We start from the raw sequence: 27,045 nt of genomic DNA, 5'->3' as shown, positions 1-27,045 counted from the left end.
ATGAAACATTTCCCTTGCCGCATTAGTGGCGCAGGTCTTTGTGGCACAGCTGGCATCGCCTTTTGATGTTACACCAAATATCAAAACTCAGTGGTGTGTTCACCCAAACAAATCAGCCCACTGCAGAAATACCAGGGGCAAAGCTGTAATATGGCTGTAAAGTCTTCTGTACAGTAGCTGCCACACTGTACAAGAGAGAGAGAGAGCATCTCCGAAGACACTAAAGTTGTTTTAGCTGATGTTTCCTGTGGGATGTTGGTATTCCTCCACAACTAGTTCAGACCTGATTTTACCTTTGACATGTGAAAGAGGTACCTTAAAAAAAGTTCTTGCAGTGATGGACAGTTTATTCTCCCCCCCGTTTGAGAACCTCAAACGGCAGGAACCGAACACATTTTGTGACTTTAGCTTTTAACCTACAGGAGCCTTTGGTCTTTATTTGATTTCACTGATGCCGTTTATTGACTGTATCTTTATTCAAATCATGTACAAAGGGAAATTACAAAATATATCTGCATCGCTCCAAGATTCTCTTTGAACCTTCACATTGATTGCCGTGACCTATTAAACTTCATTCTATTATTTGAAAAGGGAACCAAACTATGGCATGCTCAAAGGAGGTGAACTTCCAATACAAAAAAAGAAAGAGAGAGGCTTCTTGAAATGTTTCTTAAGTTCAAAGCTTTTTCCATCTCAAAAGGGCATTTTTAATTCCGTGTATTTTCAACCAAGAAGGTGGATACTAATAACTCTGGATTCTGAAGTACAGAATTCATATCTTTAAATCATGAACTACGTCTCCATTGCAATTGTAAAAGAAACCTCTGAGAAATGCATGTGTTGAACTTCGGATTCAAAAGGAAAAATAATGCAGAGAATATGTTTTTAAATGGAAAGCTCAACTGCGCCGTTATTACCAAATACTGCAGTTTCCAGCACAAATATTTATCACGTTACATTTATCATGACTCGTCCCGCTGCAGCTGTAGGATGTGATGCGCACACTTTGCCCTCGCCCTCCTCTGCATGGCGAGCCTTTGTGTTGCAGCTCCCTCCCAAGTGACATCTTTATCTTTAATTGGAGAGTAATTACTTTTACTCATCCGCATCACAGTGTGCTTTAAAAACACCTGAGAGAGAGAGAGAGGGGATGCACCCCCCGCCTACCCACCCCACCCTCCAGCAACTACATCCTTTCTGCTTCCATCTTGATCCTCCAGGATCAGGGCCCCACAGAGCACGCTGGCCCTGGTGGCTAGAAGACCAATCACATCCACTGTTCTGCTTATTTTGCAATAAGATGGGATGTTTTCCCCTCCTCTTGCAAAAAATTCACCCAAGACCCTCCACCGAGGATTGTGGCATTTCCATGTATTGACGTTTGGCTGGCGGTTCATATACATTTGTTATTCTATGCTCTGGACTTCAAAGAGAATGAAAGAGGGCCTATTATGCTAATTGGGTCCTGTTCTGTTAAACGCAATCAAGGCCTCCCGCATTAATCCTTTACTAAATACTTACTGGCTTCAGAAGTGATTTTTTTTTTCCACAAGAAGAAAAACCGCTGCTCAGCGTCCTGACAGAAATGTTTGCTAGAGAGTAGCTTTTATACAAGAAAATAAAATGTCTCACTTAAAATCCAAGCATAAAAGAGCCTCGCGCAAGTGTTTACAGTGCTCTTCAGATGACATTGATTAGGTTAAGGCTTTGACTTTTTGTTGCTTTTTTTTTTTAAAGGCCTTTGCTTGAAAGAGAGAGAGCCTCTTGACACCACGCTGAGCAGTCTGACCTTGTTCTCAGGTCTGTGTTCTTCACTACAGCGCACAATGCATTTGTAAGATATTCATAGTTTTCCTGTGACATGAAGAAGAAAGGAGAAATCCGCCTGCGATTCCCAGTGATACCTATTTCAATCACATAAATATTATTGTTACAGTGAATAAGAATTAGGCTACAGTGGAAAACCCAGCTGGTGCCTCCTTTGCACACTGTGGGGATCCGGATTGTAGTCCAATTGTACAAATACAAAACCAAGAAAGCCCATGCAATAGGTGCTTTGATTTCAAAATAGTATTTTATGCTGTTTTATCATTTTCAAATTCCACATACGGTACATTTTTTAATATGTAAGAAATGGAATTTGTTGAATAATTGAAGAGCTAGGAATCACTGAATATTCTTCCCAACGTGTGTGCACGCTATATAAAGAATAGAGGGAAAGCTGAATAACATTCATGCTGCACCGCATTGGCCCAGCTTTCCCCAAAAAGAAAACTTCCTATTTTTGAATTGTTTTATGTTGAAGCCACTTTGTTAGTTTTTTAATGTTTTTTTAAAACAATGGGATCATCAGAGAGGTACAAATGTTTATTACGTATTGAGGCATTTCTTTATTGGCCTATTATAGACAACACAATTCCTCCAACATGAATCATTAAGTGAATGTTGAAAAGGTGCTGTGTTACGCTAAACAATGAATTAATCTCATGTTTCCCTAAACGGAAAGCTTTTACAATACCTACAGTGAATGAGTTTTTTGTACATAAAAGCAATTACTTTGCAAATGAACCAAATGCCCCTGGGCCTCGTCTTTAGTCTAGCAGCTCCATGTACACATACACACTTAAATAAGTGAAATTTACTGCATTCAGTGAGAATGCTGTGCATCTTGGATCTTCAGAGCTACGTAACAAAAAGATCATGACATATCACTATTTAAATTTTTTTAATAAGTCTATCAGCATTAAAATGGTAGGACATTTACTTTGCAGCTTGAAAAATGTGTTTTACTGAAAGATATAACAGCTGTGGAAAAATTAAATTCTTCGGAGTAATCTGTGTTATACTCGCTCGCATAACCAGATTTCTGACTGTACCTCAAATAAGACAGTGCAGGTAACGTGTTCAGAAGCACTTTAAATGTACAGTACCGCACATCACTGACCATCATACATGAGTTGTATGTGTACATTTGTAGCGTTGTTGGCACAGGCAGCGTGATGATGTCGCTCATCACTACATCATTAGAACTGGCATGTTGCACTCCTTATTTCGACATGATTTATCAGGGGTTCGCTGTTAACTTGAAAGGAAATATTAGATCCTGACTAAACTTTGATGAAATCCAGAGTTACAAGTAAGAGATTTGGGTCAACTAATGAGAACAGCGCATCCCACGTTGCAAGTCCAGTTGGGATAGATCATTTGCATGTATGCAAATAGTGTTTGAGTTAATTGCTATATCTGGCATTCAGTAAGCTATGTTGGTTGGGCGGACACTGATCACTTACAGCTGAACCTTGTCGGCGTTTTTAACTGATCATCTAACCAATGGTAGGTAAGGGTCTTAGTCACTGAAAATCTTACAGTTTCTCATACATTTACATTTTTTTATAGAACACAAAATATAAACTGTATTAATAGATAGAAAAGAAACTTAAGAAACTGTATTTATTGCAACATTTTGGAGTCACTTACTGCGCCCAGTGTCATGGAAGTAACAGCTGAGCAGAACTACCAGCATTTACTTTTTACCTAGACCACCAAACCTGCATGCACAACTACTTGCAAAGTGCATTAAAAATGAAAAGCAAAGGCGTGTCTGCACATTTCTGCCTGCACATTTCCAAATGTAAGATGGATTAGGATTATATGAAGGTGGCACTGTTTAGATTTTTTTTTATATTAAAAATAGGGCTATATACTACATTATCAAGCAAATATTACCCATTTATACACCCGTCATGGGTGTAGATATTAAACAAGTGCTTAAAATTGCTGTGTATCTACATATAACTGCAACAAGCACTTATTGTCTGTGCACTGCTCATAAATATGGGGTTAAAACAAACTTGTATGTGTCAAAGGAGATCCCATGTCCAGAGACAGACACCTAAACTGCTGTAGAATGAAAAGTAAATGGTTTAAAGTAGAACTTTTAAAATCTTCCTTTGGAATTTTGATAATTTTGGCTGCTCATTGAGATACTAATGACTGTATTCCTAAGCATGAATCAGCTGCACACCTTTGAAACCTCCTCTGGTTGCAGTGTAATCAAAGCAGCCCCCCCCCCCCCCCCCCCAATCCTCACTCACTGACTCAATGGTGTTCTCTAATTAACCATGCAGAACAGGAGAAGAACACATGTTAATTTAATGTAACAAAAATGTTGATTTTCATGCACTCTCCTTTTCAAATATTTATGGGCTAGACTTGAATTTCAAGATGCATCAAAGACTCACAGGGTATGCAAATGTGTCTGCCTTACCCCCCAACAAGTTGGACTGTCTTTTGCTCTTCACACAGGCTTCGCGCACTACCATCTGAGCTATAAAGAGGAAGCCATTACAGTCACCTCTGTAAAAGTAGCCTATATTTGTATTTAGAGAACTATCTGGCACTTGCGGGCACCTGTTCAGCTGCACAATCATCTGTCACTGAACAGAGCAAAGTCTGGAAATAAATACACGTTAAACAAATGTAATGACTCATATTGTTTTGCACCCTTTTTTTTTCTTTTAACCCTACTCACACTGTCACTTTTGAAGCAGCAACAATGGAAACCGGTGGTAATGCCATTGCACTCCTTATTGCCGTTTGGTCAATGTTAACCAAATAAAAATTGAACGTCCAACTTTAAAAACAAAGATCAATAAATAAAATAAAGGTGTTTTCCCTAAATGCACTGATTGTCTGTCTTTAAAGAGATTTTTTTTCCTTGCAGGTGAGCTTCACACAGTGACCAAAAGGTGGCGCATGAGACACATCCAACACACGTTCAAGTGCAAGCGGTGAAAGAAAAAACTCCGCTCGTTAAAGAAGGTACACTAACAGCAGGAACAACACAGAATCATCATGTATGCATCCGGAAAAACACGGTGTCAGACTGTTATAGGATCATATGCAATTTTATGGTGCAAAGCTTTTTACTCTGTATGATTTTTATTAAATTTGGTGATGTGAATCAGATCGTTATAGCTTTAGAAGAGGGGCTCAGGTTAAAAGTGTGACAGTAGAAAAGTTTCAGTGTTAAAGGTAAGTCTTTATTTATTTATTCGTAGCTAAATGTAAACTTTGACATTTCGCACACTGCCGGGAAAAAAAAAGTTAATACTTAACTTGCAGGCTATCAGTGTTGTAGAAGTTCAGTGGAGAAAAGCATGCAGTGTGTGCATTGTAACGCGCACAGGAGCATTTTGAAGGTCTTTGATGTAGATGTGGTGTTGGTGTGTTTTGCTTCACCTGGAACAGCAAGAAAGGGAAAGTGAGACGCTCAGGACTCGCATCTGTCGCGAAGTTGTTCTCTCTCTCTGCCTCACTCTCTTTCTCTCCCTCCCTCTCACCCCCCCTCTCTCTCTCCTCTGTCACTCTCTCTCTCTTCCTCTGCTTCCCCTCCTTCTTTCAGCTCAGCTCATGTCATTCTGCAGTTAACAATCAGAATTTTCTTCTGCTGTCTCCTGTCTTTGTAAGTAACTTTCTCATTTCTATTATGTGACACTTATGGCATGTTAACTAACGGACTTCTACCTTTTATTAATATTATTATGATTATTATTATTATTTGTATTTTCTGCTGGTCACAAAATGTTGCTGATGTTTTTCAAAGCTACAACGTTGTCAGATCTCTCTCTCCTCTTTTTAAATTAAATTACATTTTTTTAATATGTGCACGTTTTTACCGAGATTCCTTTTTTGAATGATAGCTGTGGGCCTCATCCAAACCCAGCTGATTATCTAAAACATATGCTCTGTTCGTGACAGATAAATTCCTCTCAGTAAAATCTTCTGTTATTGCAAGTGAGGGTCTGCCTGTAAGGTCCCAGTAGCTGGATTTTTGAGTAATATCAGATGTCAACTTACATTTGCTGAATCTGTTTAAAAAAATGAGGTGTTTTGTATTTCAGCTGTATCCAGTCTAACCTGCTAATCAATAGCTCTGCGTTAACGTACTGATGGTACATAATGGTTATTTTATTTTTAGTTTCTGTGTTAAAACTTAAGAACAAATACACCAAAACTACAGTAAAATGTCGTTTATGAAAGTAAAACTTAAACGTAACGCTTCGAACAATTTTCCATTATTTTCTAACGTTATACTGGTCAATATATAAATTTGTGTGTGTTTGTTTTTAATTATTTACAAAATAATATATACATGTATATCAAAATTCTGAAATAAGTGTGTAAATTTAAACAGTAAGACAGTCACCGACAAGTCTTTTATTTTTTGACACGTTTTTATAAAATGTAATAATTCACTTGTGTTCCAGTAAGTATATATCGTGACAATACTTGCATGTACTTAATTGACTGGCAAGAAATGCGCGTATGATGAAATAAATAAATAATATTTTTTTTAAATCTACACAAAAAAATCAAAAATGCATAATGTGAGACTCAGTCAATTAAATTAGAAATAATCTGAAGAGGAAGAAGAAGCTGCAGCCTTCTGGATGGTGTGAAAATGAAAACTAGGCGTATAGGACACCGTGACAAACTATAAAGAACACCGAATCTAATGCTGCTATATTTTAAACGGTGATGTAATTCACACAAATACATGCTGTTGTATCACAAAACTTAAGTAAATAAAAATAAAACAGCCTATCGCTCACCTGATCTCGTCACCTATACTCACAGATGACCGCATTTTCCTCTTAAGAAACAATAGTAATAATTATAATAAACTTTGACTGAAGTGGGAGGGGTCGCTGAATTACTCGTTTCCTAACGAGACAAATGAAAAAAAAAGTGTCACTGAAGAAAAACTCTGGGGTGGAAAGGTCGCCCTTAACTTTTCAGTTGTTGTGTAGCTTGTAAGTGGTGTTAATTTAAGTAAGCTTATTAAACTTACTAAAAGCGGGCAGTAAGCTAACAGCCATCCTCCCTGTCTCCACTTTTATTTCGCCACCTCTCTCTCTCGCGCTCTCTCTCTCTCGCTCTCTCTCTCTCTCTCTCTCTCTCTCTCTTTCTCTCTCTCCCGTATCTCTTGTCTGGGAGGAGGAGGGGGAGTCCTGCCTCTTTGCCTTCCTCAGATCAATGCCCTGGCCACTCACTTTCTGATGTTGCACGACGGGAAATGCTTTGAATACTTGCGACATGGCTGCGCGCATTGATTGCCAAGATTGACAGCATCGTCTTCTCTTGTCTGAGTGTGTGAGAGAGGGAGATAAAGACCAGATAGACGGTTAACAAAAGGTACTTGTAGTTTTGTACAACTGAACTTCACAGAGAGTGGACGGGATCCCCTCCTATGGCCCCGAGTGAGCAGACTTAAGTTTTCGCTCAACAGATAGCTCGGTGATCATTTTCAGTAAAGTATAGCCGAGACTAGTTGCTGTTCTTTGCGCACGGGGAAGGACGCAAAAGTAGGCAATCATCAGCACGGCTCACACCAACAAGGTAAACAACACGTTTTCTCTACTTTTCCAACATGCCTCCTTCTCCTTATATTTCCACCTTGTGTTTAATTGCTGATTCCTTAAAGGCGAGCGCGCTGTCAGCGCGAGCGATCACACAACCTTGCGCGCGTTTTGCTTTAAAACTACTATTATTGTTTTTTATTTTATTTTTTTACAAAGTAAACTGTGTGCAAAGCTTTCTCGAGTCGGTACATTTTGAGACTCGGAGAATGACTGTCAAACTTTAATCACTGAGACTGTCTGGTGCGTCGCTTTCACCTCAAACAAGCCAAGTCTACACGCGAGACGAGAGTGACGCGTGAAGTGCTGGTTGGAAGTGGCTCTGGTGACCTCGTAATTCGTAAAAAGCGCGTTTACTGAACTTTATCACAAGTAAACTCTGCGGCAGCCCGATTCATCGCTCGGAGCTTTAAAATCATCTTCTTTTTCTTCTCCCTTTCAGCAGCGGGGAGCGTGCGGGCGGACTCAGGCTGCACGGTGCAATCTGCAGCGCTTAGACCAACCCCGACCGCTGCCACCGATAACGTTTCAACTATCTATCGTTGCCGAGTGTTGATTCTTAATCAGCTATTAAATGTTTGATGGTTGGTTGCGGTGTTCTGTGCGTGTTTACAGCGCCCTGTAACTTTGTTCTGCTGGTGGCAGTTTCCCTTCTGTCCACAGAGCGGTACCGTTCATTGACAGTGACGTGCGTCCCGGTAGGTTCCTGTCCACATGTGAGGTAGACAAGTTTATTTGAACCTTCCGCTTATGTCTCATTATACCCTCGTGCATCCAGAACCTTTGTTGCCTGAAGTTATCAGACCCCCACTAATCTTTTTTTTTTCTTCCTGTCCGAAACCTCGGAGTTTCTTGAAGCCGTGCAGCCTGGGAATTTGCTCTTCCTTAACTTTCTCCGGGGGTCAGGGGAATTGACCCCAAAAGAATGCATAAGCCATAAATTAAATTCAACAATCGCGGGGCTTGTCCATTTAGAGAAGATGTACTCGAACAGACAGTTTTCCATTTAAGCCGAAATATCTGAAGCTCCTCGCTCCCGGGATAAACGGAACAGAAGTTCCATTGTGAGAACTGTACATGTGTCCATTAGGAGATATTTTCTCACCTTTTATGTGTTTGTTGCCGCAAGACAGTTCCAGCAATGAATAGTAAGGCCTTCCAGTATAAAATGTTTTTTTTTTTTGATATTTAGAGACGCCAGATTTTGGTCATATTTTAGGATACTAAAAGCACTTAAATTTCAGACACACTGCTCATTGAGGAAATATTTATTTTTGCACGCACGTCAATTGATTTTGCAGGCTTATGAAAAATTGAAGATTTCCTAAAATATCACTCCAAGATCATTAATTTCGGCAGCAGCGGGTGTAGAGTGCCCCCTCATTTTAAGACGTTTTTCAAAATTAGACACACTCCCTGAGTAAAAAAACAAAAACAAAAACAAAAAAAAACAGCACTCTGAGGCTACTGCGGGACTTCTAATAACATTTTAATAAGACGGGAATCCACTATGACAACAGTTTAAACACCCCCCCCCCCCCCCCCCCCCCCCCGTTCTGTTTCTTCTTCTTCTTCTGTGTTTTCAGCGCCGAGCACGTGCATTTTTCGTCCACACAAACGACACACCTGTGGCTAATTAATGACACTGTAATTAACTCCGGCACCCCCCCCCCCCCCCCCCGTTTTAAGACCTCAAACCCAGATAGCCCTCCCGCGCATTACTATTATTATTTTTGCCACAGTGATAAGAACACTCGGTAGTCCGCTCCTCCGCCCAAGTAAAGTTTTTAGTCCGTGTGGCATTTTGTTTTGCACAGTTGCTCTTACTGTGGCTGTTTACGCACGTTTCCTCATAAGGTAAGCCGGTTCTGGAGACCAAATGCAAGTCTAAATGGCACATTTATAATTAGACTGCCCATTCAGCACATTGTCCTGATTGCTATACAGGGACACTCGGCTCTGTCTCTATAAGAGTTTGTCTCTGACGGCTTGTGCAGCTCAGCGTGTCGCTCAGCAAAAGAGCGAGAGAGGGAAGAGTGAAAAGCGGCATTAGAGCTTTTTGATGCCAGCCGCGCTGGCTTTTATTGAACCTTTCTCACTTATTTTTCCACATGAGAACTACCGGCAACTTAATTAATGACCTACTGCACAATTGGTACATGCAGCTCAAATGTGCATTATAGTCGAAGGAATGTGAAGTGTAACTAATTTTGGCAGTGTGATCCCCTTGAAATATTCACTGTATTTCTTTTTAAATCAATACTGCCACTGACATGTGCGCATTTATTTCACTGAAATTGGAAACAAATCTATTAAAACTCAACTAATCTGTGTATTTGTATGTTTCTCTGATACATAATACAGGGCAATAAAATCTTATGTAATGTTGCCTGGCCTTGCACCTTTCCTGTATTTTGAAAGACTAATCTGCGTTTTGATATTGGGGTGAGACTTGAGCTTTTTTGCAAGACTGAGAAATAAGGCAGCATTTCCCACCTGGACTCAGCATAAGATGTAGGGTCGCTAACACTGATCTGCCAGTAAGTTCAAAGTTTTTTAGGACCTACAGTTTGGCATGAAGGGAGGAAGCCTCACTAGCTGCTGCTCTGTCCATGTCCAGTGTCTCCAGTATTGCATGACATGGTGATTTTATATTTATATAATTTATATTTGTTTTACTGAGTGGAAGAGAAATGATGAGGCCATTTTAAAATGAGTTCAGACAAAAAAACCACAAACTGAATAAACCTCAAATCTTGCCTTTAACTGTCCTCATACACAGGTAGGATTTATTATTATTATCATTATTATTATTATTATAATTTAAAGCTCTTGAGCCAGCAATTCGTGGGATCAAAGAAAAAGATGGGAGCGAGTGAGAGGGAAGGAGGGCGAGAAAAGGGGCGCTGAAAGAAATGTGCTTCATGTGATGCTGTGAATATTAATGTCTTGCTCATATATGTGATTATCTGATTATTAACGGTTGATTCTGTTAACACAGAGGGTACATTTGGCATAACTGTAAAGGGGGGGAGGGGGGAAGAAAAAGTCCCCGTCTCAGTGATGATATATCTTACCCATGTTATGTTATTTTAATGCTTAAAAAACTGTTATTTAACTCCAAGCCACACACTCATGCAAATGAAGGTGCTGGTGTGTGTAGGTTTCGTTTTACGGCCTTGCTCTTCTGCGAACAGTCTCACTCGGAGTGTGTTCCCTTGCCAAAATGAATTCTTTAATGATATTACAACCAATTCCGCTCACGATAAGCTGATTTGACACGCGCACAAGGAAAATAAAATGCACTCGCAGCGACATATCTCTTTATTCAGAAATGCAAATAATATTTTGCCACATGCAAACTGTGCAGTGTCGTGAATGACGATAACAATATGTGTATGAGTGTGTGCAGATTATTTCATAAAAAAGTTGAGTTTGTAATGAGGTGGCTCCGCTCCGCTCGGCTCGAGTTCTTTAACTTTCCATTTCTTTTCAATTGTTCTTGTTGTACTGTTATGTTATTTATCCTGTGTGTGTGTGTGTGTGTGTGTGTGTGTGTGTGAGAGAGAGAGAGAGAGAGAGAGAGAGAAGGGCGGGGGGCTTGGCATGCCTGCATACATGTGGACACTCTGCAAGAATGGCTTTACTCTTGCAACAGATAAAACTACTGTTGACTGTGATCTGAAATGTCAAAATCCAAAAAGTCACTACATCTCTCTCAACACACATATCATCACTGGGACTTTGGACACTTGTCTTTCCATTTGTACTGTTTTTTTTTTGGGGGGGGGGGGGGGGGGGGGGGTTTACAAAAAACAGCTATTTTATTCCAAGTGACAGGTCAAGAGTAGACTGTGGTCTGGGAGAGGGGAAGCTATAGCTAGGACCTAATGATAAACAGGATAGGAGGTAAAGAACAGCAGGCCTGGTAAAGTTTGAGGCGAGGCGGGGGACTGTTGAAGGACCGCAGGAGTTAATGAATGTGGCAGCACGTGTTGTGACATCTGTCTTTCTAAGTGTTATCTAATTTGCTGCACAATCTTCCAACAATGATAAGAAGCGGTGCCATAGCATTTTCTTTTGGCAATTTTACCCTTCAACAACGAGTTCTTGACAACTTAGTAACACGCCACTAATTAATGTCACTAAATTAATTATGGCTCTTCGCTGTTTAGAAAATTGTCAGCTCTCACAGGCAAAAATACCGATGCTATCAAGGGTCAGTGGAGCCAGAAAGAGCGGACAGTGGGGCATCACCTCCATCAAGTCAGCCTCTTAAATGAAAAGCTGTGATAATGTGGAGCCAGGCAGACACATGCGAGCGAGTGTAGTACACCAGCTGTTTCAAAAGGCATCTTAAGGTTCCTCATTTGAAATTTCGCACAGCTTTGGCTGTTACATTGCCTCAATCTGAATGAGAGAGGTTTTTTTAATATTGTGCTTTTTTTCAAGAACACAGGTTCCTTTAATGTCAAAGATTCAACTTTATTGTGTGCTATTTCTTGTTTATTTTTTACTACTAACACATATGTGCGCCAACACTTACTGAACCTCAACAAAGGCAGCAGCGGTTTTTCCCTCTGCTCTGTTAGATCTCAGTGTCCCCCTGGCTGCTCTAAGTGAACGGTATTGCTGACATTACAAGATTACAGATTAAAAAAAATAAAAATAAAACCTAAATATGTGTATCATCACAGGAACTGTATAATTGCACAAGTAATGTAAGTGGCCCATTTTGATCTGCATCATTCACTCTCCCACCGAATATGTTTTTCTCAAAATAATTGGACATTTTCTTTCAGTCCATAGCATAGTTGTGCATAATTAAGTTTGACTTCAAAATGCAACAGTCTAGGCTATGGTAAGTAGCCTTTGTTGATTTTTTTTTTTTTAAATCACCCATTAATATGTAGAATTAATTGGAAAGGCGTTGGTGGCCGCATTTCTCTGACACAGGTCTGGGACTGTAATCAGGTGGAGGAATTAGCCCGGCTCATTGTTTTTTATGAATCACATGAAGATTTGTACAGTGGCTGTGTGAAGATGGTTGCCTCTATTTCCATATCAAAGAGGAACACAGTGCAGCCGGGCAGTAATTAAAATGTGGTGGATTTTGGAGTCCCTGCGCACACACGCACACGCGCACACACACACACACACACACACACACACACACACACACACACACACACACACACACACACACACGGGAATAGGGGCACAGGCATTAGTACACTTGCACAAACAGCATACAGACCAAGACTGAGAACTGTCAGGTTGTGCAAAAAGAGTGCAGGTGGTTGAAACTGAATTTTAAACAAACATTTGTGTCGCCCTCGTGTCTTTTTTTTTTTCTTTTTTTTTTTGTGCTACAGTTCGGGTATTAAAAAAAAAAGTTTCTTTCTCCCTGTTTTTGTGGCAACCATTTTGTTAGCTACAGTCTGAAAGAGTCGTGCATTAATTATTATTTTGACTCACCAGCAGCTTTCACTGACTGCGGTCGTGCTACACTTTAATTTCAGCTGCAGAGGAAAAAGTGCTTATTTGTCAGCGCATGTGCTTTTAACAGATAGACAGATATATGGTCTGCATATGTGTGTGCGTGTATATTAGTGACCTTGCTCCAGCATACTGGGACTAATGAAAAAAAGAAGAAGAAGAAGCTGTGATCTTTTGCCCCAAGTGATTTCTGCCCTATTAGAATTGTAGAAGCTCTGAAGACCTGAGATTGTGTCTTGTAAGTGAACAAGGGAAAAGAGATTAGTGTAATGTGGGCCTTTGCGCTGCTTACACACAAAAGCATCACAACAAGCCTTTTCCTTGTGATTCCTCCCATTGTGTGTGGATCAGGCCATCCCATGGGCAAGCTGCTGCCTTGGAGGAAGCATTAAAACACTCCATGAAAATAACTTGAGCCAGCACGGGCAGCTGTGACACCGGGGGTTTTCGTGTAAATATAATGTGAGGGAATGCCATAAAAACCTCGCTATCTAATAAGGGAGAAGCTGTGCAAATATGGCATATTGCACGTATTTGAATTTCTCATTTGTCATGAATACCCACGCTGTAAGAATGCATCAAGCAATTCAGCATTTAGGACCGAAATCATTTATACAATTTAATCAAGTATTAATGTTTTTTACAATGTTTTATGCACTCTATATTCTCAGAAGGCAGTAGTTATTTTTGTATTCAAGTTAAGCAGGTCTCCACGGTCCTTTAAAGCCGAACAATTAGGCATTATCCAATTGGTGGAGTTTAATAGCTCGGCTTGGCATCTGCCAGCTTGATCTGACATGAGATGTAAAATATGCCTCACAGTTGCATCTAAGCCAGCCAATTTGGCTTCATTATTCTATGGTGGAGCATTAACGATACCGGGAGCTATTTTTTTTGAGCACACGATTGTTTCTGTGTGCACATTTGCCTGCTCGCTTGTACATAGCATTAATGCACATATGCACATCTATATTGTTTTTTTTTTTTTACTGTGCACTGAAGCTAAGTGAAAATAATGATCAATTTTGTCGTAATCTCCAACTTGGACTCACAAAGCAGAACGCTAGCTGTTATGCGCGATTTATAATGGTGTGCGCACAGTAAATGCTATAACAAAGAGCCTTTAATGTGTTATAAATGCCACCTGTAGAGTTCATTATTTTTTAAAAGGCAAGCCTTTCATAAAAACTATTTGCTATATAAAAACTCTTTGCTGCTGCTAAATTTTTAAGCTCTCCACATATTGTGTGTTGTCCCTCTTGGGTGGAAACAAACCCTGATCAAGCACTTGCATCATGGAGCAGCTACGGTGACATCTAAAACAGGCGAGGAAGTTATGGAAAAGAAAAGGATGTACTGGGCCAGAAGTCATTTTCCCAACAGCTTCTCCCGAGGAAAACACTAATGTACAAAGCCAAAAATAAATCAAAGTGACAAAGAGGGAGGGTGGGGGAATAAATGGAAAGGGTCTTGTGGCTAAAGTTCTGATGAGTTTAACCATAGCATCTCTTCTTGCCCTGGTCTTTTGTTGCCTTTCTGAATAATTTCTTTATACAGTTACTTGGATGTGTTACAAATCTGTGCTCTTAATGTGCATTATGAGAAAATGGCTTCAGCAGACTCGACCGCAATCTTCTCTTGGTCTCTGTCTTTCTCCCGCTCTGGATGTCTGTCTTTGTTATCCCCTCTCTCCCACTCACTCTGTTAGTGAAGTGGGGCGGGGGGGTGTTTAGGCACTGTTGGTAAAAAGATGAGCTAAAAGTAGATTTTCTGAGACTAAAACTCTGCACAAATAATGATGTTGGTATTCACGTCGCCCCAGACCCCTCTGACGTTGAGATTAAACTTGGTCTTCTTCAGTCCAAGAAATGGATTTTTGTCCTGACCCACAGTTGGTGAATTTTTCACAGGGAAAATGTTACATTTTCGAGGTGATTGATAACATTTAGTGTCCTTAATTTGAGTCTGCGAGTATATGTCTTTGTAGCATCAGAGAAGCAGCTGGAAATATTTTTATCCATCACTCTGACGACTTGTGCTACTATAGAACCATAACAGAAACACTAATGCTGGAAAATATGAACTTTCAGCTTAAACCAAATTTGAATTAACAACCATCTGCTTGTTCTTTTGAAGATCCATGAGTTAACATTCATACTTTAGAAACAACTGTTGGAGGCAGTGGAAACATTTTACCCACTCTTAAATTGCACAAGAAACCTCTGATTGGCTCAGCTGTACATTTATAAGCAAAGTGCAGCTCTAGCAATGAAGGCCAAAAAAAAGGCAACTCGGAGCTTGAAGAATAAAATCAGAGAGAGTACCATCTGTGACAATCTCCTGTTTCATGAATGGTACTAAAAAAAGAGAAATCTGCTGAAATGACAGAGAAAGACTGGGGTTTGGCCCGTGCAGAAAGTTTCCCATGAGCGTCTTTGAAAATCTTATGGGATAGCCACTCTGGCACACGCCACCCGCCCACATACAATATACGCACACATACAAAACACAGAGTGGTGTTTCTGCCAGGCATATGATTGTAGAAATCTCTGGGAGGAGGCCCGTGTGAAGCAAGATGATTGGCAGGTGGTGGGTAGGGACGTACAGGGATTGGACAGGAAAGAATGTCAACACTTAATCTTTTTTTCCACAAGACAGGATGGTGTGTAAAATATACAACTTAAAAAAAAATTCTGCTTTTTGCTCCATTATTGCACAATATTCAAGTTCACCTTCTACACACCACAATATGTGACTAATTTCCAGGTGCAATTTACCCTCGCTGTCAAATGTTGTTTGGAGGATTATGTTCCTGTACGTCAGCTCATACGGAGGAGGTCAGGGTGGATGGTCAGGCAACTAAAGTCTTCTGTGGTAGCTGGAGTTTGGACCCAGTGATATTCAAGTTGACGTTTCACGCTGAGATGGTCGCAGTATTTTTGCGAACCGCTAAAGAGGCTTCAGCTTTCCAAACATAGCCCTAATGCATTTGCAGCAAGCAGCTTTTTGCGTATCTGTAACCAAGTGCTTGTTTGTATTTCCTAAACATTACCGTGAAAATGCAATTATGCTTCAGTTACGAAAAAAGGATATTGCACAAACAAACCAGGAAAAGAAAATGCTCCTAAAAAGGCGAATTAAGAAGAATATATAAAAATGAAACTTGACAGCCTGTGAAAACACCACCGCTTGACTTAGGTGTATGTGTACACAGACTGTTAGACTTCAGAGGTTTCCTTGTTCAGCATAGCTACGGTTTTTTTGTGTTAGTAAGGAGAAAGGCTTTGTGTTCTTGGTTAGGGGTGGGGTAGATTAAGGAGGTACAATGTCCCTCCTCATCTTCAGCAAAGCTAAATTTATTGGTTACCATCTGCAGGGTGGAGGAGTTTGGGTTGTGGCCAGGCCAAAGAAAGGCTTCTAATTAAACAGTCATCATTATCAACTTGTGGTCAGTGATCATCATCCCCAACACTGGTTCTCCAAGATGAACATGGAATCATGAGGCTTTCCTTGAAGCCCATTCTGGACTGAGTCAGAATAGAAGAAACAGAGGAGCAAAGTGCTAGTGAGAACATTTTTTGTTTACTCTTTTGGCAGAACAAGCAGCATGAGGCCCTGTGCCATATCCACTCAGGTTTAAACAATTATCCGACATCAGAGAAACCAGTAGAGCCTCAGCGCTGGCACAACCGTCATGCTTTTGCCGGCTGTACTTCAGCCTATGGTTTCAGACATGGCCAAGTGTCACATGTAAGCAGAGCTTTCGATAATTTCAATTAGTGTAAGAGGGTGTGCCTGCAGTATCTGTATCACTGCTGCTGGAGGAGCTTTCCTTTGAGCTTGACAGCCCCTTAATATAGTATTTCATGGTTTGATGTGTGAGTGACACAGAGGCGCTCCAAGAGGATGGCAAAATGGTTTATTAGGACCTAATTAGAGCTCTGTGATTAAAGGGGAAGTGACTGTGATTAGGAGACCTGCAGATGATGTGGAAACATGGATGAATATTCAGAGGAGAAAAAACATAGTATGTATTAGCCTGTGGGTGTTTTATGTGTGTGTGTGTGTGTCTGTGTGAGAGCCTTTGTAGAATATCTAAGCACGAAAGAGTTCATGGTGCCTCAGAGCAGTCATGTTATGGTATCATCTTTACAACAGATCTCAGCAGAGGAGCTTTACAACTTAAGCTATTAGGTAAAAATGCACCAATGAATACGATACCAAAAACAGCTGATCTTCTCCTTTTTTAAAAAGAAAAAAACAAACCTAAATGTGCACACCGAGTAGCTCTCGTCTCACAAACATTGTTCAAAACAAAACACGAACAAGGGCTTTTTTATGATTTTGGTGCAGCATGTATGAGTGGACGTTCACAGCCAATTGAACTTGAAACCATAAGGAATGTTCTGCAAAGCGGGGTCTACTTTGGGAAGCTTAGAGCACTCGCAAAGAATCACACATTCTTGCGAGCTTCAGAGTATGCGCTGTTTAATCAAAGAGATACAGTGGGGCAAAAAAGTATTTAGTCAGCCACCGATTGTGCAAGTTCCCCCACTTAAAATGATGACAGAGGTCAGTAATTTGCACCAGAGGTATACTTCAACTGTGAGAGACCGAATGTGAAAAAAAAATCCATGAATCCACATGGTAGGATTTGTAAAGAATTTATTCGTAAATCAGGGTGGAAAATAAGTATTTGGTCACCTCAAACAAGGAAAATCTCTGGCTCTCACAGACCTGTAACGTCTTCTGTAAGAAGCTTTTCTGTCCCCCACTCGTTACCTGTATGAATGGCACCTGTTTGAACTCATCATCTGTATAAAAGACACCTGTCCACAGCCTCAAACAGTCAGACTCCAAACTCCGCCATGGCCAAGACCAAAGAGCTTTGGAAGGACACCAGAAAAAGTATTGTAGACCTGCACCAGACTGGGAAGAGTGAATCTACAATAGGCAAGCAGCTTGGTGTGAAAAAATCAACTGTGGGAGCAATCATCAGAAAATGGAAGACATACAAGACCACTGATAATCTCCCTCGATCTGGGGCTCCACGCAAGATCTCATCCCGTGGGGTCAAAATGATCATGAGAACGGTGAGCAAAGATCCCAGAACCACACGGGGGGACCTGGTGAATGACCTGCAGAGAGCTGGGACCAAAGTAACAAAGGTCACCATCAGTAACACACTACAACGGCAGGGAATCAAATCCCGCAGTGCCAGACGTGTACCGCTGCTGAAGCCAGTGCATGTCCAGGCCCGTCTGAAGTTTGCCAGAGAGCACATGGATGATACAGCAGAGGATTGGGAGAATGTCATGTGGTCAGATGAAACCAAAGTAGAACTTTTGGTATAAACTCAACTCGTCGTGTTTGGAGGAAGAAGAATACTGAGTTGCATCCCAAGAACACCATACCTACTGTGAGGCATGGGGGTGGAAACATCATGCTATGGGGCTGTTTTTCTGCCAAGGGGACAGGACGACTGATCCGTGTTAAGGACAGAATGAATGGGGCCATGTATCGTGAGATTTTGAGCCAAAACCTCCTTCCATCAGTGAGAACTTTGAAGATGAAACGAGGCTGGGTCTTCCAACATGACAATGATCCAAAACACACCGCCCGGGCAACAAAGGAGTGGCTCCGTAAGAAGCATTTGAAAGTCCTGGAGTGGCCTAGCCAGTCTCCAGACCTCAACCCCATAGAAAATCTGTGGCGGAGTTGAAAGTCCGTGTTGCTCGGCGACAGCCCCAAAACATCACTGCTCTCGAGAAGATCTGCATGGAGGAATGGGCCAAAATACCAGCTACTGTGTGTGCAAACCTGGTAAAGACCTATAGTAAACGTTTGACCTCTGTAACATAACCTTTGTTGGCAATAACAAAGTATTGAGTTGTATTTTTGTTATTGACCAAATACTTATTTTCCACCCTGATTTACGAATAAATTCTTTACAAATCCTACCATGTGGATTCATGGATTTTTTTTTCACATTCTGTCTCTCACAGTTGAAGTGTACCTCTGGTGCAAATTACTGACCTCTGTCATCATTTTAGGTGGGGGAACTTGCACAATCGGTGGCTGACTAAATACTTTTTTGCCCCACTGTAAATGGTCTTATTATTATTAGTCTCCATCAATGGAGAGATTAGCATTGGATTTTCTTTCTTTTCGCCTCACAAACTTCTAACTTTTTCAAATATGTGATAGCCACTGCCATTAGAAATCATTTATGGGAGTGTTCTGAGGGCAGGAGATTGTCAGCAGGGCCTTGCGATTTTACAATTTCACAACTGACTTCCTCCTTAAAATGACACTGGCTTACCTGCCTATTACTCCCTTTGATTTCTACAGTACATGCTTCTGCGCTCCGAGAGGTATTCATAATAAGCTTAAACTCCACTGGCTTCATTGCTAAAGGGTGCTTATCTCTCTACTATTCAAGAGAAAGAAGGCTAATATTTTTTCCAATTTCAACATTTTACCATTTACTCTGCCCAAAACCACGTTTGCAGGGCTATTGTGGAGAGCAGGCATGCACACACATGTATATACTGACACGCAGACGAGCACGTGTGCCTTTACACACACTTACACACACTCTTTTTGTGGCTGTTCCTTGGAAATATTATTTTTGCAGTTCGAATATTGAAATTTTAGAGCTGTGGCTCTTTTTTTTTTTTTTTAAAGATGGATGGAAGTCACGTATTTTAGCACATTTATTTATGTTATTATGTTTTATTCAGTCCACATTTAAAACTCAAATTTCTAAAGGTTTGTGAAAACCAGTCTGCAAGTGTGCTCAGCTCATTCAATTGAAATCTAGTTGTGTTTAAATGAAAAAGAATCCCGAAAAGTGTTTTTCTTTTATTAAATAGATCATACTTAGCTTGCAGCACATATTCCACGTTTGGACATGCAATTTAATATGTTTACATTCCCCTCCCTCCCCCTTCTCTGGAATGTTTAAAGTGTGCAAGCTTCAAAATGTATACTCATATATAATGTAAGGTACACTTGAAAAGTAGTTTGCGGTGAGCGGTGGCCATGGAGGACCCTCTCTCTTTTGGTTGGAGAAATGTCAGTTTTTCTTGAGAAGCAAAGTAATGAGAAGCATGTGTTAGTAGAAACTTATTTTTTTTATGCGACCCACCTGTCGCGCTTTCAACAATCAGGACTGGGCAAAGTCGAGAGAGATAATTAAAAGATGCTCTATCTCCTGCTCATTGTCCTTTTTTAGGAGCTTTGAAAAGTGCCTGGCCTGACGTTGAGGGCAGCACACAGAAGCTAACAACTCGAACAGAAAAACTAAGTCCTAATGGCTACCAGAATTTAAACACACATAATCTGCAGGTGCCAAGTGTTTGTTTGAACTACATCTTTCTCCAGCAGTTAACAGTGTGTAGTAGGTTTGTACTATGAGCCTAAGTGCTCCCCAGCCCTCTGCCTGCATGTAGCCTCAGCTTGCTGACTTTCTCAGTTTTACCACTGCTTGTGCCATGCTGTAATGGGCTCCCAGGACATGATGGGAATAACTGCCTGACAATGTTTTTCTTACCCCCCTCATTCTGCAGTAAATGTGAAAAGTGTCCAGAAGCATGGAATATATGGTACAGGTTGTGATGTCAGTTGTTATTGCTGGATATGTAAAGCAGTAAATTCTGGATTATTTTCCACAATCTGCTGTGCAGAGGGCATTATGTCACAAAGGCCACATTGTAGCTGGTTGGGTGTAGAGGAGTGGTGTCTCTCTCTCTTTCTCTCTCTCTCTTGTTCTGTGCCTTGCTTGCTTTTAGTCCAGACTGCAGCCTTACGTTATGCCCATTTCCTTTCTTTGTGCTGCAATCAATGAACAAAGGACCTATAGGATGTTTTACATAATAGGGAAAAAAAATCATGCAAGTGCGAAGAACAAATCTAACTAAGGATCTTATCCAGACTCAATTATTTTCCACGTGTAATTTGGTTATGCGCATAATCGTGTAATCGTATAATCATAAGGTGTTCGTGTGTTCATGCAATTGCACAGATAGTGTGAACTAAATGGATTTTGCGTGCAATTTTTTTTTAAAGCGATAAGATTCATTGATCGCCGATAATGTATATTTCTATTTCGCTGCCGCACAACTGGAACTGACACTGCCTTTTTATAATTCAGTGTAGAATGGAAGAGCTTCCTGTTTTTTCACTAATTAAATTTGCCACTGACATATGCTGGCAGGAACCGCTTACCTTGTTTGACTTATTTATTGCCTGACTGTAGAGGTAATTTGACCTTTCATTTCAAAGGCCCTTTTTTAATCCAGAAAAGGAGTGTTAAACTCAATTATACGAGTGATCAGTGGCTCAAACACTACATTTGTTTCCTCTGAGGGGACAAGCCAAGTGGAGCCCTGCTCTCAGTCCCCTGTCACTGACTCCTGGCCCTTCCACCCCTTCATGCCACAAGGGGGGGGAGAGGTAAATAAGGAGGAGAAAGAAATGGGGATGGGGGCAAGAGGTAGACATGAGTGAGATGAGAAAGGGAGAATGAAAAAAGGGGTGGTGGTGGGCTGGGTGGTTGCCCTACAGCTCCTGCCATGTCACTGGAGATTTGTGTCCTCCTTTTAAATCATTTCCCTCTTTAGAAGATTAAGAAGGTAGAAATATTCTCAAACTGATCATTTTTCCTCCTCCTAAATGGATTTGCATTTGCAAATGCTGTTATTAATGGTGGGTTTTAAAAACAAAGAAAGGAAAAACAACATGACCTCTGCAACTGTAAATAAAAACAGAGGTTATAATGTTAATTGTTGAAATGACTGTATGGAGGCAATGAAGTCAATGCAAAGCGCGTGCCCTGATCAGATTTACTGCACGGCCGTGTACACTTAGGCTTAGTTATTTATTTACATGACCTTTAAATCTTATTCAGGTTTTAGGTATTTTTTTCTACATTAAATTAAGTGCTGTGCGTCTCCTTAGCTTTATTTCTATCATTCAGTTGGTTCAGTAACCAAAGTGTAAAGACTAAATAAGCTTTTGGAAGGTCTCTATGATGTAAAATGTTGCTTTGTATTAATAATTAATAAACAGAGTTTATTCCTTCCCAATGTTTCTTTTTTACCTGCATCATGCTGAAAAGGTGTCCCGCATGCCCTTAGTTAAAGTAGTCTATATTGTTCCGGTCTTACTACTAAAGCAGTCATTTGTCAACTTAAGCCTCCTTTTGCCAATCGAAAATGTGCGACAATAACACAAGTCATCAGTGGAAAAAAACCACAATCAAATAGTGCATCCCTGCTTCTCCTCGAACAAGGAGAACACTGAATAATTTGTGGACACCAATGCCTTGTTGTAACCTGATCATTTATGGATCAGTTGTTTCCTTTCTGGTTTAATTCACCATGTGATTGATTTTCAGTGCAGTACTGCTGGAAAATATCCACACTAAACTGTGCCTGAAATAGGGAATCATTTGAATACAGATGCATACGGCTTAGGCCTTGTCACTGGAAACCACTTGGAGCCAGGAGACAATTGCAGGTTGATTATGTTGCTTCTGACAGAAGTTGCAAGTCCTTTGTACAAGGCAGAGATATTTGCATCTAAATGCTTATTGTAGGCATCTAAACAGCATAAAGACTGATTGTAAATGCCAGCTGTTTGGCTGTACTCGGGGAATAAAAAAAGAATTTCAATAAGGAAAATTGGGATGGAAATGAGGAAGTTATTTTCAAACAGTGGAGCTGAAATCAATAAGTAGGAAATGGTGTGATGGTTGTATATTTTTATTGTGTCTGTTTGTACAATCATATGAATCTATTTACAGTTAGCACTGTATGCGGATTTTAACTAGTGGAAATACAGTATTTATATTCATATCTTTTCATAATATTGTTACTGCCAGCGGCTGTTTGCTTTTCTATCTGGAACTAGGTTGCACTGCAGGTGTGAGAAGAATTTGCTGGTTAATTTCTCAGATTTTAAATATACAGTAATTGTTAAAATATCTATTTTCTTTGGATCGTTTTTATTTTTCTTTACAGGCAGTTCAGATACAAATCATTCCACCCTTTGTTATATTTGTGTGAGTGGAAGTGTTCACATGTGTGCTATGTACTGTATGTAAGTGCAACCATATATGTGGGGGTGTGTGTGTGTGTGTGTGTGTCTGGTGCCCAAAGCAGAGTGATGCCCCTGCTGATTCTGCTCCTCTAGCTCTTTGTCCTGCAGCACTCAGTGTGTCTGCCTCCTCGGGAGACTGGCAGGCTTCTCTAGTGTGGCTCCACAAAGGCCCAGCCTCCTTTGAGGTGTTAAAAACTTCCATTTATGCATCTCCCTGGACAAAAAAAAAGCACCAAGCCCATTTGAGTCCAGTAGCAACACAGGCAGACATTGTGGCCACGCTTCTCTAGCACTCATTTCACAGATTCTAAAACCAGTATGTGGTGAACAGGATTTGAGGGGCTAAAGTGCCCCGCGAGGCCCAGGCGATAAGAGGGGAGAAACACCACCACGCAGTAAACTAGAAGATGGGACCTAGGAAAATAAACACATTACCTGGGAGAGAAAGAGAGAGAGAGACTTGTTTTCATGCCCCTGCCCCCCAACATACACGAAAACAAAAACTCCACACCGAATATGAAAGACAGAGAACAAAGGGGGGGTGGAAAGGAAAAAAATGGGTATTTCAGAAGTTAAGAAAAGAGGCCTAATCAGTGTGCAAAAAGACAAGGCTATTCTGTGTTGTTCTGTCTTTACAGTCTTTGGAGTAAAGAATATGTGAAAGAAAATCAAAGAGAATTGATAGGTTGCACGCCCGCATGTTTGGAGCACTGGGGACTGAATGCCGTCCACCACGGACGAAAACATTTTACTTGCTGGTCGTTTCTCTCCCTTCACCCTGCCTCAACCCAGTTGCTCAGTAAATAGACTTTTATTCTTGTTATTTGACGCCGAGGAAATGACAGATAATGTATTTGCCAAGCAGCACATGAAAGCCTTGTTCAGCCACAGCACTGTATCCGTATCAGAGCATTACTTTTAACAACCTCTGGGTAGAATAGCTGTTGCTTGAGAGCGATTTTTTTTTCCTCCCCTAGTTTTATCTGACATTACTGCATTTCAGCTCTGTCAAAATACTGGTCACTGTTTCACACTCAACAAAGATGTTTTAACTGGAGTGACACTCTGGTTGTCATTCTTGACGCACTGGTGCGCTGGTGCTAGACATTTTGTGAGTGTCTAGTCTGCTGTAAGTTCAGCATCAGAAACGGCATCGACCCGACGTCGAAAAGGGCAAGTCTGAGAGAGACAGAGGGTAATGATAAAGAGAGAAAAGAGAGATTTGTACAGTTGTGACAGTTGTGTAGTGTGCTGGAGCATGAAACAGCTGTTGGCATGTGACCCGGCCATGTTTTCAACACCAAATTACTCAATGACATGATAGATCGCTTGCGGAAATACTCTTTGTCTTTCTGACATCACAGCGGCAGGCTTTTTATTTTTTCTGTATGAAGCGTATCACAGCTGCAGGAAGTGAATGAACTGTGCTTTAGGTGTTTCCTGACGAGTAATGTCCTCTCGTCTGTGGAGATTACGCACTGCTGTTTCATATTTTGCAGATGCTACAGTACGTACAGAATGGACTTCATGCAAGTGGATATTTAATAGACAATCGTGCTCAATTGTGTTCAATTACTATTTCAGCCTTTTCTGAGCAATGATGTTCTTCTTTGCTTCACACCTTTGCCTTCAACACTCAACCCTCCCCTTCCTCCCATTTCCCCATTTTCCCTTGGGATAGCTGCTGTTATAGCCTCACCCCAATGCATCCCAAACTCCCCCATGCAGTCCCCAGTCTGACTGACTGTGCGGCTGCTGCATTTGCAGAGATAACCACAGTGCATCCAGGTAGGGAACAGCCTGCTGATGGCATAGATTACCTCTATTGTCAAAATAACTAACTCTGCAGAATTCCTACTTTAGTGTGTTTGGACGCAGAGGAGAGTAAGGATTTGGAACGGAGGACTGGGAGGATTTTTTTTTTTTAACATGTTGTAGATCTGGATGAATTCCACACAGAAGTTGAAGTAGAAGTTTTGGCTTGCTCATGCATATCCACACACGGCTACAGGAAGGCGAAATGCACATATGTGCACATATAACATGTGCATACATAGCATTACTGCAATATACAGTTAACAGAGGCACATGAAACACAAAACCTCTTTGGTATCCTCTGCTGTATATAGTTGTGGTGGTGTTTTCTATTGGTGCTGAGCCACTGTCACATGACAGTTTGAAAAAACACAGCTCTCTGTTATGGATAGGGGAAATTAAATTAAGCTTAACCCTCGCCATAAGTAAACACATGTCTCGAATTTAAAGGTTCAGTTGATTTAAAAGTGAATCTTTCTGACTTGTGGTAGTAAAACTGCGTTCCTCCACAGCACATAAGAGGCTTGACCTCAAATCCCAATTTTAGCAGTCGTGCGGTACACGCGATGTGTAACGCAGTACAAAGAGGTAGTTTCTAGTGGCAGATTTCGGTGTTAATTGGTTAACCTTGGAACTTGAACGCGTTGTGATCAGAGCAAATGCATACTCCTGACTTACAGAAAGTGTAGGATCAGGTACTGTCCTTTTGCTTCACATCAGCTGTTTGGACTCTGAAATATGTGTTTGTGTGTTGCTGGCAAAGGTCAGTGCTGGAAAAATATACCATAATTTATGGCTGTTTCTTTTCATATAAAAACTTTTAATGTAACCTAAGTGTGTGTGCATATTTTCTTGTGTGTGTGTGTGTGTGTGTGTGTGTGGTAGCTCTGTCAAACCGAACATGGAGAAAAGGCCACTCCTTGAAAAAAGATTTCTCTGTGCTCATGCCTTCTAATGTTAGCTACATCACTCTGTTTGGATTTTTCTACCTATGAGCGAAACCTCCAGTATTTTCATTACAATGAAGCAAAAAAAACAGTCATTGTGCTTTGCTTTGAGCCTTAAATTGTTGTCCAGAAAGGTCTAATTTACTGTGCATTTTTCTTTCAAAGTAACTGTTTATTTAAAATAAACAGTTAAATGTATTGAAAGTTCATAAAACGTGGTGTGACTAATAAATTTGACGTTGAGTTTAACTAAAATTGTACATAGTAAGTCTGTGATCTTGTAATTAGGAATAGAGGGTGCCTGTTTTATGTTTCCTGCCTGTAGGTGTAATTCACAGCAGGAAAAGAGCTGTTACGTGCCTCTACAATAGGCCAGTTGACACGACTCTTATTACACCACAGGGATTGCTACACTGGCTTCATTATAATATCATTTGGGTTCACTCATTATTTGCAATTATAAATTTTTCCCCCTCTCACACAAATAATTATCTTAAATAACCAATGAATAAAGAACTCAGCTCCCCATGTATTATTTACCCCATTGTTCTCAATTAACATCAAATTATGAATTCAAAGGTTTGTTAATATCTACTATGTGTAATTAGTAGAGCCCTCTTTTATTTAGAGGCAACAGGAATTCAGCCTGTAGTCAGATGACAAATGGAAAGAAAGACGAACTGTTTATTGAATTACCATCCATGAAATATGTGGTTTATCCAGCAGGCAGGGACGGTACTATACTGAATAGCTTCAAATATAACTTATTCCTGTGTATATGTGGGGACAAGAGTGGGTGTTTGCAGCTGGAGCATAGTACACAGCAGTGAAATAGTGAAGCAGCATTTAAAAGCCAGAAGTAGGCTTCGAAATCAGAGGTGTAATTCATATAAGGCCATAACAAGAATACCGTTTCTTGAGTTTGTCACCACTTAACTGAATTCCTCATGGATATTTTTCTGTTACATGAAACCTTACATCATTATTTATATCATAATAATCAAAAACAGGCCTTGTTATAATGTGAAAAGGATTTTTCTCTGAGGGAAATTGATTTTCGTCATGGTGGCAGCAGTACATTGCTGTATGTTACAGCTTTCCATTCAGCTGGGGTCACCTGGGTCCCCTCTCTCCCATTGTCACATCCAGCCTCAAGGCTACCACATTCAGATCTGTCTGTGACTCTTGCCTTTATCTGTCTCATTCTACTAGCCCTCCAGCCTCCCACGCAGCAGACTGTACTGTGCTCTGACAACAAT

General features: G+C 40.6%; 1 protein-coding gene across 9 annotated transcripts in view; it reads left to right on the top strand.

The window, feature by feature from the left end:
- The first annotated feature begins 4,803 nt into the window (after positions 1-4,803).
- The window catches only part of sox6 (SRY-box transcription factor 6), a 132,717-nt gene continuing 110,475 nt past the window's right edge, over positions 4,804-27,045 (top strand). For 4 of the 9 annotated variants that reach the window (XM_085269979.1, XM_085269954.1, XM_085269970.1 and 1 more), the window contains exon 1: positions 6,820-7,401. The gene's annotated coding sequence lies outside the window, so the exon portion shown is untranslated. Of the gene's footprint in view, positions 4,822-5,015; positions 5,035-5,390; positions 5,465-6,819; positions 7,402-27,045 lie in introns of those variants that run through there. The other 5 variants (XM_085269939.1, XM_085269946.1, XM_085269975.1 and 2 more) reach the window with 5 other exon arrangements.

This window comes from Mchenga conophoros, linkage group LG1 (genome assembly GCF_057382185.1).
Source record: "Mchenga conophoros isolate Kocher_MC1m ecotype Shallow Benthic linkage group LG1, M_conophoros_male_GT1.1, whole genome shotgun sequence".
NCBI classification, from domain to species: domain Eukaryota; kingdom Metazoa; phylum Chordata; class Actinopteri; order Cichliformes; family Cichlidae; genus Mchenga; species Mchenga conophoros.
Note: the sequence above shows the minus strand (reverse complement) of the source record. Positions and strands in the feature narration are given on the sequence as shown.